General features: G+C 39.8%; 1 pseudogene; it reads right to left on the reverse strand.

The window, feature by feature from the left end:
* Positions 1–3,234: 3,234 nt before the first annotated feature.
* On the reverse strand, positions 3,235–17,728 carry LOC110740702 (annotated as a pseudogene).
* Between the last annotated feature and the right edge of the window lie 1,619 nt (positions 17,729–19,347).

Raw genomic sequence — 19,347 nt, forward strand, 5'->3', positions numbered from 1 at the left:
ATGTGACCCAAAATCAAAGAAAAAAAGTAGTCAATAGGAGTAAATACTGAGATGACACAGATGTTAGAATTAAATGACAGAGACTTAGTAGCAGCTGCTAAAAATACATTCAAGGACTTCAGGAAATGATAGACATAATGAGTGAATAGATGGGAATTTTCAACAGAGAAATGGTAATAAGTGAAGAAACAAATGGAAATTCTAGAACTGAAAACTGTAATATCTGAAATGAAACGTTCATTGGATGGGCTTAACAGCAAATTGGAGGCTACAGAACAAAGGTTCAGATGAATAGAAGCTATTTATTCTGTAATACGAAGAGAAACAACAATTTTTTAAAAAATGAACAGGGCTTCTGTGAGTACTCGCAAAATGCCAAGCAGCGTAACATATATGTTGGACTGTCGGAAAGAGAAAAGAAAAAGAATGGAGCAGAAAAAAAATTTTGAGAAAAATAATAACCCGGATTTTCCCAAATTTGATTAAAAAACATGAAAGCAAACCCCTAAAATTGACTAAAAAATCCAAAAAGATCTGCACACCACAAACAGAATAAATACCAGCAAAACCACATTTTAGCACATCCTAGTCAAACTGCTAAAAACCAAAGACAAAGAGAAACGTCTATGAACAGTCAAAGGAAAAAAGAAAAACTATACACAGGGGAATGATGATGTAAACCACGGCTGATCTCTCCTCAGATACAATGGAGGCTGAAAATGAGTAGAGATTACTTTTATAAAATGGAGAAAAGAGGAAATGAGTGAGGAAAAGGAAGAAAATAAGAACAATTGTGGGCAGCAAAATAGTAAGCAAACTTCTAAGATCCTGGAAGTGGATTTGAGGGTGTCTTATAGAAGCAACTTGGTGGCTCTGTCTAACCTAGAGAATATAAATGAAGAATCATGTATGAAACCCTACCTCAAGGATCTTACAGTGTCACTGTAGTGTTTGATTAGGTGTAATAAGGTCAAAGAAAGAAGGGACAGAGATAAGCTGGAGCCTTCCACAGGGAAAGCTGAAAGGGAGATAGGTTGGAGGAGAGATGAAAGTATGCTTGAAGAGGAGTCAGATCTGCATAGAGGTGACACATCAGAACAGGGGACCAGCACTAGCAAAGGTGGCAGAATGGGCGTAATATCATTAGGAACCTGACCCATGTGGAAGTGGGCAGGAAGGAGGAAGCGAAAAGGGTAGGGATGATCATGCCTTTTCTTTCTTTTTTTTTTTTTCTTTAATTGAGATGGAGTCTCATTCCATCACCCAGGTTGGAGTGCAGTGGCATGATCTTGGCCCACTGCAACCTTCCCCTCACTAGTTCAAGGGATCCCCTCACTTCAGCCTCCTGAGTAGCTGGGACTACAGGGATGCGCCACCATGCCCAGCTAATTTTTGTATTTTTAGTAGAGATGGGATTCACCATGTTGGCCAGACTGGTCTTGAACCTCTGACCTCAAGTGATCCTCCTGCCTTGACCTCCCAAAGTGGTGGGATTACAGGCATGGGCCACTGCGCCTGGCCCCTTATTTTCTTCTGTATTTTTATGGATTATCTGTGTGGGGCTGTAGGTAATATGGATCGGGATTAAATGTTGCTGCTCTGAAATCAGACTGCCTGGGTTCAAAGCCTCTGTTGGCCGTTTACTAGCAAGCTGCTGGGGGAAGTTACTTAACCTCTTGGGTTTTTCAGTTTCTTTACTTGTAAATAGATAACAAAACTATGTCACAGAGGTGTAGTGAGAATTGGATATTAAAAATGTATGTAACACTCTTAGAACCATGTCTGGAATATAGTAAATGTTCAGTATACTGAACATTCGCTGTTATTTTTAACTTGAGTTCTCAATAAATATTTGTTGACTTATTATTGGAGGGATTGGTGGTATCAGCTGAAGCAAAGTGGTTGTTCCAAAGAAGGGCAAAAATACATTTAAGTCACCTGGGATATAGGAAAGTCAACTCACAAAAAAGGAAGCTACTTCTGAAGTAGTCTTGTCACCTGTCATCAGTTGTCTTTGGATGGTGTAAATGAGACATGCAAGGCAATAACATTTCATTGGAGGAGAAGGTTGAATGTGTTGATTTCAGGAGAGAAAATCTTTAAAGAAGGGAGGCCTTAACCTTGTCTGCAACCAGGTCATGTGATTTTTTAACATCATCTGAAATATACCTATATAAGCCCGGATTTATTGCTTAGCAGAGTCACCTCTAAGGAAAAAAATAAACTCTCACAGCCTGTGCAAATGAATAAATTAATTTATTTAGGAGATGGGGTCTTGCTCTGTCAACCAGACTAGATTGCAATGGCACCGTCACAGCTCACTGTGGCCTGGGCCTCCTGAGCTCAAGGGATCCTCCTGCTTCAGCCTCTGGAGTAGCTGGGACCATGGTTACGTGCCACCAAGCCCAGCTAATTTTCAAAATGTTTTGTAGAGACAATATTTCCTTGTATTGCCCAGGCTGGTCTCAAACTCCTGGGCTCAAGGAATCCTCCCACCTTGGCCTCACAAAGTGTTGGGATTATAGGTGTGAGCCATTGTGCACAGTCTCAAATGAAGACTTGAAAACTAAAATCAGGCAGGGTGCGGGTGGCTCACACCTGTAATCCCAGCACCTTGGGAGGTCGAGGCAGGTGGATCACCTGAGGTCAGGAGTTCGAGACCAGCCTGGCCAATGTGGCAAAACCCTGTCCTTACTAAAAGTACAAAAACATTAGCCAGGTGTGGTGGCACGCACTTGCAGTCCCAGCTACTTGTGAGGCTGAGGCAGGAGAATCGCTTGCACCCGGGAGGTGGAGGTTGCAGTGAGCGGAGATTGCCCCATTGCACTCCAGCCTGGGCGACAGAGGGAAACTCCGCCAAAAAAAAAAAAAAAAAAAAAGAAAAAGTAAAAAAAAAGAAAACGAAAATCAACGGTGCCTGTTGATCTACCAACTGCTATAAGAAATTGCTGTTTTCCTCACAGAACCATAGTCAGTACAGAAAGAGAAAAGTGGCTCAAGTTTCATACTTTTTTTTTTTTTTTTTTTTTTTTTTTTTTTGAGACAGAGTCTGTCTCTGTCACCCAGGCTGGAGTGCAGTGACGTGATCTCAGCTCACTGCAACCTCTGCCTCCTGGGTTCAAGTGATTCTTCTGCCTCAGCCTCCCGAGTAGCTGGGACTACAGGCGTATGCCACCACATCCAGCTAATTTTTGTATTTTTAGTAGAGATGGGGTTTCACCATGTTGCCCAGGCTGGTCTCGAACTCCTAACCTCGTGATCCACCCACCTCAACCTCCCGTAGTGCTGGGATTGCTGGTGTGAGCCAATGCGCCCAGTTGTTTTTACCTCTTTTCCACATGTTTATCCTTCTACATAGAAATTCTTGGTCAGGAAATACCAGAATTTTTGGTACATTGTGGAAGTGTCACAACTGACCTAAGATGAAAGGTAAATTAAAATGTCTACATATTTGGGAAAGGTGAGATTCTGGGATTTCATGGAGTCTGGAGTGAATAGAAAATTTGGGGACCTAAAAATTTAACTTACTCCCCCTCTCATTCTATCAGCTGAATGGGCATTTAAGTCATTCCAAGGTTTTAAGAACTGATCCTATTCCTGAGACCATGTAAATAAATACTAAATTTTATACTTATTTGGTGTAATGGTTGGAGACAAAGGAAATAAAGGAAACCAACATCAAATCATTAGTTTCCACAAGACTTTGAAGATAGACAAGGTGCATTTTACAAATAAATACACTCACCACTCAGAGTTCAGTCTAGGGGAAATCTTTTACCAATATCTTTCAAGCCTCCTCTAGCAGAACCGTTAGCTCTGAAATTTTTGTCAGATACAGGAGAAAAGAAGTGGCTAAGAAGCAAATACTTTCAAGAGACATAATGACCAAGTTGGAGCTGCTGTTTTTCTTAGCCTTGAAACTAAACAGATTGAAAACTTTTGACTAAAATACATCCATATCATGTAGAAAAAAGAAAAAGCCAATCCAACAAAGTTATGGTGAAACATACTACCTGAAAAAAATTCTGGATTATCAAGAGTTGAATGTATTATCTGGGTTATCAAGAATTGAATTCTCAAGGCATCACCTGGGATGAGTTGGACCCAGACGTCTAAATGATGCTATTTGGATCATATCATCATGGGGGAGCACCACTGAGATAAGCCAGACTGGTCTCTGAACCGCATTCATTTCCTAATTCTCTTCTCTTTTTTCTCTTTGCGCTTAGGAGATCTGGCCTTCTTACCTTCTCTATGGTGTTTGAATAGAAACATCTCTCGGTAGTGCTGTCCCAGGAATTCTGTCCTCACCCTTTCAGCATCAAGTGCAGATGAACCCAACATGTGTGTGAGAGAGATATAGTGGCAGAGTTACTGAGAAACAAAAACACCTTCCGCAGAGCCCCCTACGTCTGAAATGGCAACGCCATGCTTCCCCTTGAAAGCTGGTTCGCATGGAACTTTTATTTTGCTGTGAAACATCTAAACTGCCCCTCCTTTTGGGTGTGTCACAGCCCCTGTGATTTTGATTTGGAGGATTCGATTTGTTTGTGAACTCTTCGTGCTTTCTGTAATGGCTTGACTTTACTTTAACAGCTGGATTTTCAGAGACAAGCTGTGGCAATGTCCCTCTTCTCCCTAATACATACACAACCTTTGCTTTACTGAAGATCTTAATCATCACTTTCTTACACAGACAAACTTCTAACTTTCAGGGCTTATGTAAAACACAGAGTGTTCGTCTTTATGTAAAATGATGTCAGGCATCCGAGGCTTTAATAGATTTCTGCAATGCTTTGGTGGTGGGTGTGTGTGTGTGTGTGCTGTGCAACCAGGTTTTAAATCCTTAAGGTAAGATTTTAATGAGAACCAACTGTCAAAGGAGCTAATTTTCTGAATTTGTGCCACAACTTTATTTTGAAAACACAAGTTTTGCTAGAACTGGCTAGTTTTGACCGGGCTTAGGAAAAGGGGGCTGTTTTGAGTGTCTGAACAGAATTGAAAAATAAGAGAACCCTCTAAAAGAGAAAGGACATGCTCTTTCTAGGGAAGAAACAGGAGAACTTTCAGCCATCCCACTAGGCCAGTGTTTTCCCAGCTCTGCAGTACTCTTGTAAATTTGTAAATTTGCCACAGCTCACTTGTAAATTTGCCAGGGTGGCAGGGACACATGACTCTTAGCTGGGAGGAATGCCAGCTATCAGAAGCCCCCAACTCTCAGGAGGGAGAAGGGGGCGGGTGCCCAGAGACCACCCTGGGTTATGTTTATTTTGGGGGATACTTGCTGGTACTGATAGCAAATCTCCCTAGACGGATGCAGCTCACATTGGAATGTCCTGTTGAGAATTCCTCAACTCCCTGGTATCAGACCTAGCACCTTATAAAGTAAATCCTTACATTATAACAAAGGTAAGTACAGCCTTTCCTATCCTGCCTTATATGTCACCTGATCTTTTAGGTTCTTCTGTGCTTGACTCTGTCTCACCAGAAACCCCTTGTTTATTCTGAGCAGACAGAAACCCATAATTCTTATTCATTTTATCGGTTCTCCCCCTCTGTTCTCAAATCCCCTTCATTCCTCTTCGTTCCTGGTTACCTCATTGTCCCTTGGCCTCCAAAGAATCATCTTACACCCATAAGCCAGACAGATTAAAGTCCCTGTTTCCCAAGGTGTGTTTGGTCTGGCTCCAGCTGACCACTGGGATTTTGAGCTGTGATACTACCGTTGAGAGGAAACTCCCTTCCTTTTTATACTAAATGTATGCATTCTCCTGACCCTTAATCCAGCGTGGAAAAAAAAAAAAAACAACTATCTATCTTCCCAAACATTTCTGACGGGAAACTTAATGCTCTCTTATCATCCACAAACTTCTCTTGAACCTTTGAGCTCCAAAAGAGAGTATAGATGCCATCTTAGGGATTAGGAATGTTTTGCAGTGTGTTTTTAGGGAATTTTAAATCAATAAATCTCAACCTGGGTGATTCAACCAGTGGATTTACTAAACTCAAGCATGGATGAGTTCAGTAAATCCTGTCTCATTGCCAAGCCCATTGAACCCACCACCTGAGTTCCACAGCAGGTACTCAGAAGAGCAAATTATTCACCAGTGGTGAAGAAAGATGGGCTTGGGGATTAAGGGAGGTCAAGGAGTGTTTTGTTCTCTTGTGGTAAGGAACGAAGAGAAGAAGAGGAAAAACAGTTCTAGAATAGCCTACTAGCATAACCTTTGCTTTAGAGATGCTGTTTCAGCTGTCATTATTTCATTGAACTTATTTCTCCACCATTTTTGAAGAATAAGCAGGAGTTATGTGCTTCTTGCTTATAAGAAAAATTATTGTTGCTCACTGTAGTTTGTAAGATTCAGGATGGCTTCCAAAGAAAAAGTCGTATGAACATATTATGAGTTAGTGTTTTTGGCCTTTGTGATGCTACAGAATCACATGCATGTCATGACATTCACCACATTTATGACTTTTATTTGGAGAAACACTGGAAATGAACAGTAGCAATGTATCTACGTAGGGGGAATGCAATGTCAAAATCCCAGGGGAATGCTTCCCCCTGTGTCCTCTTATTCATTCCTCCCTCTTTCCCTTCCTTCTTCTTCTCTTTCCTTCCTTTCTTTTGCTTGAGTGAACCAGAGGAAACCATTCATCTGGAAGCCTCCAAATGTAGAATTTTAAAAAATTTAGTCCTTGGCAGATCCTTGCAAAGTTTCAGAACAATCAGCCATTTACATGCATACATACACGCATGTGCACATTGCAACGAGCCCACTCATCACTTAAAACTATACTGGGATTTAAAACAATGTTTAAATGCTTTAATTAAATAGTAAATTTTTGGTTTGTGTTGGATCTCTTATTTTATTGGCTAGGTAGTTTGGGGTGCGGCGGTGACAGAAGTTTAAGAAACGGAGTAGAAAGGTGAGGGCAGACTAGCCAGAATCGTCCTTTCTCTAGTCCCCTGTGCTAATTCTTGCATTTTGTGATTGTGGCATGTCTGCTGTGCTCTGAGTACAGAACTCCAGCATATGTCCAACTGTCTGCACAAGTGGAAGAAAGGAGGCCTTTTACAAGACTAGTGTTGACAGCAATGCTGTCAATTAATGTAGCCATAGCAAACTATTCATCAAATTTATGTCTGCACATGGCTTTCTTTACCTTAAATTCAGGCACTTGTTTTACCTTCCCTACATCTATTTTAATCAAGTAACCAAGTCACCTGAAAAAATCTATAGACTTTTGAAACCATGCATTCAAGATTAATGTCAAAACAAAGGAGATGAAACACATGCAATTTTTTTCTAAACACAGAATGCAAATAATCAAACTGAGAAGGTTCCCAGTCTTCTTGTTTCCAAATGAATCATCCATTTCATGGTTGATTGTACTTCACAAGGTGGCTGCAGTAGATATCCCATCATACGTACTCTTCTTAAACTTGATGTTGACACTCTTCTCGTAAACCTGAGAGGGCCTTTGACTATGGTGGAAGTGACACTATGTGACTTCTAAGGCTAGGCCACAAAGAAAGATCTAGTTTCTACCTGGCTCTCTTAAGACAGCTGCTCTTAGGACCCTGTCACCATGCTGTGAGGAAGCCAAGCAGCCAAGAGAGAGACCACATGTCGGTGTTCCAGCTGATGACCTCAGCTGTGGTCCCTCTGGTCAGCCTGGAGCTTGGAGTCATCTGAAGGTTACTGTGTGGGAGTAACCATCCGATGATTCCAGGTTCCAGAAGTCATTCTCAACATCTGAGCTGAGCTGTCCCTGCTGAGCCTTGCCCAAATTGCAGATCTGTGAGATGGAGAAAAAGATGTATTGTAAGCCACTAAGTTTTGGATTTTTCTTATTCACCAATAGGTAATTCCACCTCTGAGCTCTCCCCTTCTACTGGGAGTTTGCTGTTGGCCCTAATAATTTCATACGTTTAAACATCCACTTTTAAAGAAGCCATCTAAACTGGGATCTTGAGTTCCTAAGATTTAGCCACAGGAAAAAGTAAAAGTTCCCTGCAAAATGAGTGCTGTGAACGAAGAAAAAAGAAGTTAAAATCTAATGGAGCTATCATTAATAATGCAGCAATAGTCACCATTCCTGGGTACCTACAGTACTCCACCATCTATCACATTAGAACAGAGATAAATTGGAAAATGCTTCTTGACAGAGCAAGTTGTTTTCAAAAGATCAGAAAATGAGAAATCTAAAGAAAGAAGGATGGAAAGAGCAACAATGTGATATGAGCTATGCCATCGATTTAGGATGACTCTGGTCTTTGCATCACAGAATTTTATTCTTTATTTTTTAGAAACTGATGTTTATTTTCTGTCAACCTTATTTTCATGTTGCTTAAGAGTCCGTGCAAGAACAGCTTAAGACCATTCAGTGGTTGCTCCTACCCATTCAGTGGCCTGAGCAGTGGGAGCTGTGGACCAGTCTTCCGTGGCAGGCTGAGCGCTCCAGTCTTCAGTAAGAACTGCTGAATAGGCACAGAGGGTACCTGCATGTCTTCAGACCAGTCTGCAACTTCAGACTGAGTAGCAGTAAACTCAGGAGCTGGAACAGTCCATTTACCGTGAAATTCCTTCTTGGTCACAGCCTTTTCAGCAGCAGCCTGCTCTTCTTTTTCAATCTCTTCAGGATCTCTGTAGAAGTAGAGATTAGACATGACCTCCCATGGGTGTTGCAGGAAATGGTGCCGCCCATGGGCAGAACTTCCCAGGCCAGCATCCACCACATCTGACCCACTGAGGGAGCTCCCTTGTTGTTGCATGTGATGGCAATGTCCACATGACGTAGAGGAGAATCTATGTTGCACAAAGCAATGGCAGGTGGGTTAACACAAGATGCCCCTCTGAGAGACTGGTGGTCAGTCCTGGGGTCAGAAATCACAAGAAGCTGTGGCTCCCAGTAGTCTGCCTGTATCTGGTTAGGAAGATTCAAGGAGTGAAGCAGTCAGCAATTGGAGTGGCTCCAGTGGCAGCAGCAAACTTCAGCATGGCCTTCTGGCCAGTATTCCTGGGAGATATGACACTGACATCAGCAGGGTTTTCAATAACAACAATGGCATGAATTGCCAGCCGAAGCTTCTCCCAAGTCCTCTTCAGATTTATGCTGTAGATGCCATCACTTTTCCTTTTATAGATGTACTGTTCCATTTGGAAGTCAAAGTTGGTGCCACCTAAGTGGGTTCCTACTGCAAGGAAATTAAGGACATCCTCCTCCTTCATTTGCAGGATATCAAGGGCTCCAGACATTGTGAAAGTTTCTCTTTAAGTTATGACAGGAACCTGAAATTAAGAACAACATCGTATGGACTCCTCTGTAGGTAGCACGGAAAAGCTGCCTCACAGAATTTTAGAACCTCAAGATTATAAGAGATCAACTAGTTTGGGTCTGATTAACCTCTCTTGTCAAATCCCTGAGTCCCATCTGCAAAGAAAAAATATCATCTAGTTTCTGTTTAAATATCTTTGATATCAGAGAAAATCCTCTTAATTTCTCAAAGAAGTTAGGTGTTAAAGGATTCTTCCTTGGGTTAAGCTAAAACCGTTCTCCCTGCAATTTTAACAGTTGGTTTTATTGTGAAGTTGTATCTTTTGCAGGAGGTTTGGTTCTAAAGCCACATGAGGCAGCAATTGAATATGGCCAAACATGGTCTTGAAAGTTCCTCAGGAAAGCAACCCAGCCATTATTAGCCTATGATTTGTTAGCCAGCATTCCTGTCATGTTGGAACTGATGACTGTTTCTTTGGTTGAAAAGCAGAAAATGTAGTTGGTTTGCATAATGGAGATGAAGGCATTTTAAAAAATATGAATTTTACAAAGCTAGAATTACACTCAGACTGGGGAGATACTTATGTTCTGAGAGGCAAAATGGACCTGAGATGGGAGAGCTCATGCTTCCTGGCTCCTGCTCATTCTGGGGCACATATACACTCATTAAGCAGAATGACTGAAGGAGCCACCCACACTACTTACTTGTATTTTTCTCTAAAAATAGGATTATTTTTGCAGGGCTCATCCAATTGAATGAGTGTCCATTAAACACACTTATGACATACACCACTGTAGGCCTGTCCTCTAGAGCTCCGTATAGCAAGTCTCATGTCATCTCCAGGAAAGCATTTTGAAGACAGTGATTAGAATTCTCGAGTCAGCTCCACATGAAGCACCATCATTCCTTCAAATGTTTCTCATAGAACATAGTTTTGAGCCCCTACTCACTTGTATTTCTTCTCGGAACAGAGCTGAACATGTGCCCATAAGTATAAATTCCTGGACTGTTCAGACTGTGCACATGGGATGGGGTCAGCATGGAATAGAGGAGACGGACACATCTTTCCTTCTGAATTCTGACTTCCCTTACGCCAGCCAAAAATTGCATTTGAATTTTGGCAACAAAATCCTACTGTGGTATTATAGTTATCAAAATCCCAAGTGCTTTGAACTATTTAAACGTGCAGAAAATGAAATAGCAGACATTCATGAACTCATCACCAAGATTAACATGTTAACAGCTTTGCCTTATTTACCTTGGATTACTAAATCTTTCTTTACATGGGTTTTTATTTGCCCGATTCTCCCGTATACTGTATTTCTGCACCCATCTAATCACCCTGTCAAGAGTTACGAATTCAACAATTATTTCTTAAATTCCTCCTGTGTCCTCTTTGGGGTCTTAATTTTGCTATTTCAATGCGTTATGTATTATCTCAGACTCATATTCACAATTTTTGTTAGGGACCCTGTACACACAACTTTTTTTACAAAAATGAATGGGACAGGTTGATGACAGAGCTCTGGGATCCACCACTAATGACATCCTGTAGACTGGCTGAAGCATTATTTCATCTCTATGACCCTCTTTTGCCTTTGTTTATGTCGTTTCTTTCTCCTGGAATGGCTTCTTGTTTCCTTCTTCCATCTGACGAACTTATGTTACTTAACCCCTTGAGGTTCAGTGTTGGCTCTTCCAGGAACCCTTCTCTGATCATTACCTGCTAGGTGAGGTGCTCTACCTTTGTGCATCTCCTTAGAGTAGCATCTCTGCTCTACAGTCTTCATTGGCTATCCTGTCTATCTTCCTACTCATATTTAAGTCCTTTAAGGGCAAAAATATCATTATGTTTTCCTTTATATTCTTAACCCTTATCAATGTGCCAGAACTTCAAAAGTACCAGATCACATCAGATGCTCAAAAATGCTTGCTAAATAAATATATAACAATAAAACAATTTAGGCAAATCTTTCTTCCTTCCTTCCATTACAGAGATACTTTCCACAATACCTCTGATAGATCATCACTTCCATCATGGAGAATTTGCTACCTAACAGGACAGCCGATTCCCTATTTGAATGGCTCTGGATTTTGAAAGTCTCCAATTAAGCTCCGAATCAGTTTCCTGTAACAACACTGTAAGTTCTCATTATAAATAAGTCAAGTCTCCTTTCTGAATGTTAAAGATTCTTATATGGTATTCCTTGGGTAACTAAGTAGTTTTTAGTGAATATATTTTACGCACAGCAGGCAGAGCTGGAGAAATTATTTCGCTGTTCAGAACTGAGGCACTTTCTGGGGCATCCCATTAAGGATTTCTACCCTGAATTCCTTCCAGAAGCTAATTGGGTCTGTGAAGACCACAGAGTACAGGTGTTCCATGTTCTATGCAGCTCAGATTCCTACATAAACATGCTGTTACTTTCTCGAGCGTCATAAGCTCCTGGGTGGTCTTAGGGCTGCCTTCAAAGGAAAACAAGTAAGACTTTCCTCTCATTGCTGATCACTTGAAGACCTGGTTAGCATACAACATTCTGGAATCTCTATTTACTGAGTCATGAGTTCTCACCTGAAAGGAAACTTCAATGGCTAACTCTGGCTAATTCCAAACCTCATTGAATAGCCAAAGATTTGTAGGAAAAGTAAAAGTGAGAGAAACAGGTAACTTCTGTGCTAAGTTCAATGCCTTTCTCTAAGCTCTTGATGTAACTATTACTTAGCAAGGTGAAAGCAATTGACATTTTCCTCAGGAAATATAGAAGCAAGCCATTTTACAGATAAAAGTTAGTGGTATTTTTTTTTTTTTTTTTTTGTCCCAGGTTGCAGATTTTTCCAAATAGTGGTGAGTTGGCTAAGTTTTATAACAGAGCAGTCATTATTCTTTCTGTATAGAATGTCAGTGTTTCTTATGTGCCAGGCACTGTGCTAGGTACTTTGCAGGACTTACCTAATGTGGCCCTCCTAACAATCCTGAGAAATAAGTATTATTATCTCCATTTTATATATGACGTTCTGTAGGCTCAGGAAAATTAAGAAATATGTCCAGTGTTTCAGAATTACTAAATTGCAGAAACAATCCAAATCCAGATGGTTCTGATGCCACAGCTCATGGGCTTTGTAATAGGCCATGCTGTCCCTCATTCCAACATCAGCTTCCGCATGTGATTTTCCATGTGGATATGAGCACTGCCTTTACTTCCAGATCCAGTGTTCTCAGATCACCTCTACTATCTGCATGTGATTGGGTGCCATCCACTTAGGACAAAGTTATAACATTCTTTTCTTATCAACCAGAGTGTATTTAATTTTGTTTTAAAATAACATCACACTTAAGAATATCCAGAATGCATGTAAATGATTGCTTGGATGTTTTAGCTTCTCGGCTCACTGAGACCTGTGCCTCCGGTTTCAATGATTCTCATGCCTCAGCCTCCTGAGTAGCATGCAGCACCATGCTTGGCTAATTTTTGTAGTTTTAGTGGAAATGGGGTTTCACCATGTTGACCAGGCTGGTCTCGAGCTCCTGACCTCAAGTGATCCACCCTCCTTGGCCTTCTAAAGTGTGGGAATGACAGGTATGAGCCAACACGCCTGGCAGCTTCTCTCTTTTATCTCGACTTTGGGTTGGCTAGAGGGATGGAGTAGAGGAAGGTGAACTTTACTTAATAGGGCCCAACAAAAGTATTTAGTAAGAAGCTCAATTTATTTAAAAAATCTGAGTCCTTTGGACTGAAAAGTCAGAGATAGTTTTTGCTGATATTCATCATGAGTATTTTATTTGCATTATTTAGGCTATTTTTTCCACCCATCTTGATGCTCCATGCTTGACAGAAAATTCTTTAGACCAGAGTTTGGCTGAATTTTGTCCACTGTCTGTTTTTGTAAATAGAGTTTTAATGGAACACAGCCATGCTCACTTGTTTACATGTTGTTTGTGGTTGTTTTTATACTACAAAGGCAGAGAGAAGTAGTTGCAACTAAGACTGTATGGTCCACACAGTCTAAAATATTTACTTTCTGACCCTTTACAGGAATAGCTTGCCAACCCTTGCTTTAGGCAGACCAAAAATGTATGGATGCTGCAGGCCAGCTTTGAATCTCTGTGTCTAGACTTGAATGAGGAGGAATTTGGACTTGGATGGCAGGACTAGGACATCTTTAAAGGCTCTTCCAAGTCTGCATTTCAAGGATTTAAAAATTCAGCATTATATATATTTTTTCTCATAAATAAAGTGTATGAGGTAGGACCCGGATAGCAGATGTGGACTTGTAACAAATCTTGGAGTGCAATGGCTATGTTAAAAACAGACATTTCTGTTTTGTTAATTCTTACTATGCTGATGCTCAAATATAGCAAACTATGAATCCAGCGCATTAGTTAAATTTTGAACAGTCTCTAAAGGCAGCTAAGGCTGAATACGTGGAAGTGGGCCATGTCTGGTTATATTGACATCAACAAGTATTTGAAAGGAATCAAACTACATAATTGTACCATTTTGCTTGTCGGTATTTGTAACATATTATTTGTGTCTTCTATGAAAACTCCCTCCAGTCATGAATGTTTTATTAATTTATTTGTTGCCCATCAACCTTATGCACCCCGCTATATGAAACAATAGAGGAAATGTGGTCACTACCCTGGAGAACTGTGCTGCTCAGTTTTTGGACTTTCTTCCCATGCCTCAGGACCTGTTGTAATGTTTTGGTTATTTTTTAAAGTATTTCCTAGTAATTAAGATGCATGTCTGAAAAATTATGTATAATGTCAGAGGCCCAAAACCTTGGGATCTGACACTGGCTGGGTTCATTTTTGCATCCTTGGGAACTTTGGCTGCATTTAAATTAGAAAACTCATCTTTTGTAACTACAGGCTTGTTTTTTTGTTTTTTTTTTTTTTTTGTTTTTTTTTTTTTAAGCCTCCTGTATTCTCTGTAGATCTTATTTGGCTCACTGGTTAGTCACCTGGTCTTTTAACTTGGGCCAAGCTTTCTCTGAATACCAGAAGGATTTCAAAAGTAGATGTTTAAAGACATCTGATCCCTGATGTATTGTTTAAAATCATCATCTACACATGTATGTACATAAATATATTTTTAAAATATTAACTTGGTATATTTTTAAGTATTTTCTGTGTTATGAAGTATTCTACATTCAGATTTTTTTCCTATTGAATTTAAAATCAAAACAGACATATGTGAGTCAAACAACAAAAACTGTAAAAATACCTGTAAGGTTTAAAATGATTTGCCTGGGGAGAAGAATATCTTATGATATTGAAAATGGGAAAAAAGTTTTACCTTGGAAGGAAAAAAAGATATCATGCTCAAGGAAAAAAGATGAATTTCCTGCATAGACATTGGGAATGGATTATGGGCATGATCCAGTAGGAGGTCAGAGCTGTCGGCACATCACACAGTGGCACCATTGTGAACTTGTTGATAGGATGTTCTGTAATTGTTCTCAAGTCAGCCAGTTTATGAATATTTTGTCTTCTGCGTCAGCAAAGAGAAGAATTTTCATCACCTATTTCATTAGTATTTCCTTTCTTTTCTTCACCTATAAGTGTCTAACAAAATATTTTATCTTAGGTACCTAATAAGTATATATTGATGAATAACTTCACTGTTTAAATCAGCTCATTGGCATGTTTACTGATAGTAAAAAAAAAATGAATGAACTTAAAAATTCTGGAGAGAAAATGCATACATTCCAGAATTGTTTAAAAGAGAATCTTTATGATGGTTCTAGAAGAATTCATCAAAGTTGATTTCAGGTAATAGCAATTTGTCAATAGATGAATTGGCCCTATGACTCATTTGCCCATTTAATGATTCATAATTTTGTTCTGACAAGTAATAAAGTAACAGGAATGTCTGTTTCAGTGAGGCCGCTCAATATACAGCTTACTTTGGAGAAAGACAATTTCTTGGGTTTAAAAAAATTCAGATACCAGGTATATCATCCATCTCAATGAATTTTTAAATAGTATAGTGAATTTTAAATAGTATAGTGAAGTGAAACCAATCTCTTGCTTTTCCTGCCTCCTATAATTTACAGATTTTCTTTCTTGACAGGGAGAGAGAGGAGTTGCATTACAAGTATGGACTAGGAATATTTTTATACATGGATAAGGAGAGGCTTGTATGCCTGTGACTGTGAGTCATGAACTGATATAATGGGAGTGTGAAGATACTCAATGGTTTTAAGCTTGGAATTTTTCAAATGGTTGTGCCAAGAACTACAAAGCAACAAGTTCTTGGTGAATCAATAATGTTGAAAATTGTTTTCTTGGCAAATTGGTTTTTTTAATGAATCGTTAGTCAATCACTTACTATTTGACTAATTTTATTCACACTGGTCTATCTCGTATGAAATAATCTTCCCTCTCCCATGAGAGACCCACTTATCCGGATGCCAAAACCAGTCTTATCTGGAAGCAGGTAAATGAAGCTGCTGCCATATTTCCCAGACCCCATAGCTTTATAATGATAAATTGCTTTATTCCATGCAAAGAAAAACAATCTTTTAAAGTGTCTTTTTGGAGAATTAGTTATTGAACATTTCAACGTGGTAACATTTAAAACAAGATTTCATTTTAACCACTAAAATGGCTTAGCCATAACTCCTATTAGAGGTATGGCCTAGAATGTAAAAGAAAGAACTTGGTTGTGTATAAAAGAAAGGGAGAGAAAAGAAGAGTAAATGTAGAAAAATGAGTAAAAATACTGCAGGCTGTAAGAAACAGAAGAAAGATGCCTGAAGACATAAAATTGCATAGGGCTATTAGTCTGGTAGGTGCTTATGTACATGGGTGTGTATCCTGGTATAAGACAATGAAGGTTAAATGTATCTGCGTCTTAAAGATAGAAGGTCCACTCTCCCAAAATATTCAACCTTTCCAAAATATTCAGCATCGTATAGTGGCTAATAGATATAAGTAATTTCCAGGCTTGCTCTGTTGATGTCACCCTGTCCCTGTGTCTTAGCAATTGGAATGGGGATTCAAGCACTGGAAAGCGGGGTATTGGTTCTGACATTCTAATGGCATTGGACAAACTCCTCTCCACTTGTGTTTTCAGTAGTGACAGCCAGAAACTAATGGCAAGAGGGTTCTAGAATTGACTGTGTGAATAATGAAAGGTACTAGGGGTCACTGCCAAAATACCAATCTACATTCTTTTCTGTTATCAGGACACTGGCATCCACGGGAAAAAAAAAAAAAGTCTTTGTAGAAAAAACTCAAGTATTATTCTACCAAGTTTCTCTCTGCAACATGTGCAGTGTGCCCAGAGTTTTAAATTGGTCTTTCTATTCTTCAAATAAGAAACTGTTCTTATTTAAAGAACAGTTCTTAGTGTTCTTATTTCAAGTATCAGTGCAGAGCCCAGATTTTTCTCCAACGTGTTTTCCCAACACAACGAAACTAAACTTGAGGTCCTTGGAAATTCTGCTTGGTATGAGTCTTTGTCTTTCCATTTGGTTTTTCTTTTTCCTCCCCTTGTTTTCACTAGATTGAATTCCATTTCTTTCTTCTTTGAAAAAAAAGAGCTGCATCAGGCATGGGGATCAGGAAAAGGTTTTTTCACCTCCATGATTTTGGTAGCAATACAGACATCTGGCAGCAAGGAGTATAAAAAACTTCTTTACCTTTTTTACTTTTTTTAAGGAAGCCATTATTTCAGGTAGAGGATATCAACTAACATATTCTTGCAGGCATTGGGCTCTTTCTTTCAAGACCTCCACTGGTGATCAAACTAAATATTTAAAAGGACATTCCTATAAACAAAAGCATGGTCTGCATTCACAAACCATTTTCAACAAGATCTCTTTCCAGTCAAGACTCTGACCATCTGCTTGCCATCTTATATTTTTTAATATTATTCTGTCAAATACATGCTCTGTCAATGCAGGTAAAGGAATACTCGAAAAATCTGAACATACACAAATCAGTGGGTCCAGATGACATGAATCCAAAAGTCTGGAGGGAATTAGCTAATGCAGACTTGCAAATAAGTGCCCCAAACAGAGCACCTTCACAATAATATTTTATCAAACTGCCCTTCTTTCAGGAAGTACACAGATAGTAAAATAAATACAATCAACATTCCCTTTAACTCTCCTGGCAGAAACTGTTACCTTGGACAAGTTACCATTTACAAGGCTGCACATATGAACTTACTCTAAAACCAAAGCCAAAAAAAAAAGTATTATATCACCAAGAAAGAGCAAAACAAAACAAAACAAAACAAAAACAAACAAACAAAAAATAATTAGTACTTTCTAAAGATTATAGAGATAGTCTGTAATTTGTTATTGACTAAGAGTACCTTTGAGATCTAAAAAAGGGTTACCAGGCCAGATGTGGTGGCTCACGCCTGTACTCCCAGCACTTTGGGAGGCCATGGTGGCGGACCACTTGAGGTCAGAAGTTTGAGATTAGCCTGGCCAACAGGGTGAAACCCTGTGTCTACCAAAAGTACAAAAATTAGTCGGGTGTGTTGGTGGATACCTGTAATACCAGCTACCCGGTGGGCAGAGGCAGGAGAATCGTTGAACCTGGGAGGCGGAGGTTGCAGTGAGCTAAGATCGCACCACAGCACTCAAGCCTGGGTGACAGAGCCAGACTTTGTCTAAAAATAATTAATAAATAAATAAATAAATAAATAAATAAATAAATAAATAAATGGATAGCCACGTAGGAGATGTGGCTGAGAGGTTCAAGGGGGACAGTTCAGGACTGTGAGCCAGAATGACCCTGAGTCTGGTCTTATTAGTCATCTGCCTGTGCAACCACAGCTGTGGACCTTGCATGGGCAAAAGCTGGGCTGAGCAAGAGAGTATGACAGAAGTAATGCTCCAGGCCTATTCTTCAGAGGACCAGTAACTTTCACCCTGGCCACTTGAAAGCCATCCACCATGTAACAAGTTGAACCACCCTAAGATTGCCATGTTGTGTGGACGTCCAAGCTAGTCATCTGGAGAGAGTGAAGTGGGTGGCGGTGGGGGTGGGGAGGAGAGATAGGGGGAGAGTAGGGAGAAAGCTCTTCTAGCCATCCTGGCATCCTAGTACGGATTCCAAACAAGTAAATAAAGAAGACATCTTGAACATTCCAGCCCCAGAAGATGCCATATGAAGGGGAACAAAAGAACCCAGCCAATATCCAGAACAGAGAGCCCAGCTATATGGCCCCAGTTGAGCTGGCCCCGTTATTCCCAACCGTCCAAATCGCCTCAACTGAGGCCTCAGGTATTGTGAAGCAGAAACAAGCCATCTGTACTGTGCCCTCCTTGAACTCCTGATTCCTAGAACCATGAGCTTAACAAAATGGTTGTTGCCAATGCCAGGGGTATGGGGGAGCAGGGGTTTACGCAGCAAAAGGTAGAACTAACAACTTTTCTTTTACTTTAGGAAACTTTATTCCTTTTATTCCTTGTGTTTCTCTACTTTGTTGTTCCTATTTTCCTTTTTGTTCCTTTATTTATTGCTATTTTTCTCTACTCATTATGCTAAGATAATTAAGCATATTTAAAAATTTATTTTGTTTGCAAATGAGGTGAGTTTTGGTATGCTCTCCTGCCCACCCCCCCCTGCTTGTATATTATCTTATTTTGTTATTTATTTAAAGACAGGTTCCCTCTCTGTTGCTTGGGCCAGAGTACAGTGAGTGGTGTGATCCTAGCTCACTGAAGTCTCATCATTCATTATTTTAAAATGAAGTGAGTTGTACTTAAAATTTCCTCTCAGAAAACTAGATTAATCAATTCTTATTTTCATGTAGGCACCAATGACCCAAACCTTTAAAAATGTACATAAATATGAAAAACTGGAAAGCAATAGAATGTCCAACAAAATAACTAAATACAATGCAACTGATTAAAAAATGCTCCACTGACTATATCTGGAGCAGCCATTGCTATCTCTTTGCCTCACCTCTGAACACTCTCACCTGCTAACACTGATCCAGTTACAAAAGCCCTACTACTGTTCCTCTAGTGTACCATGTGCACTCTCTTTGCTGTGCTGTTTCCCTTGCCTGGTAAATTTCAAGAAATGCACACAAGGT

The sequence above is a fragment of the Papio anubis genome, chromosome 9 (assembly GCF_008728515.1).
Source record: "Papio anubis isolate 15944 chromosome 9, Panubis1.0, whole genome shotgun sequence".
Classification (NCBI taxonomy): Eukaryota; Metazoa; Chordata; class Mammalia; order Primates; family Cercopithecidae; genus Papio; species Papio anubis.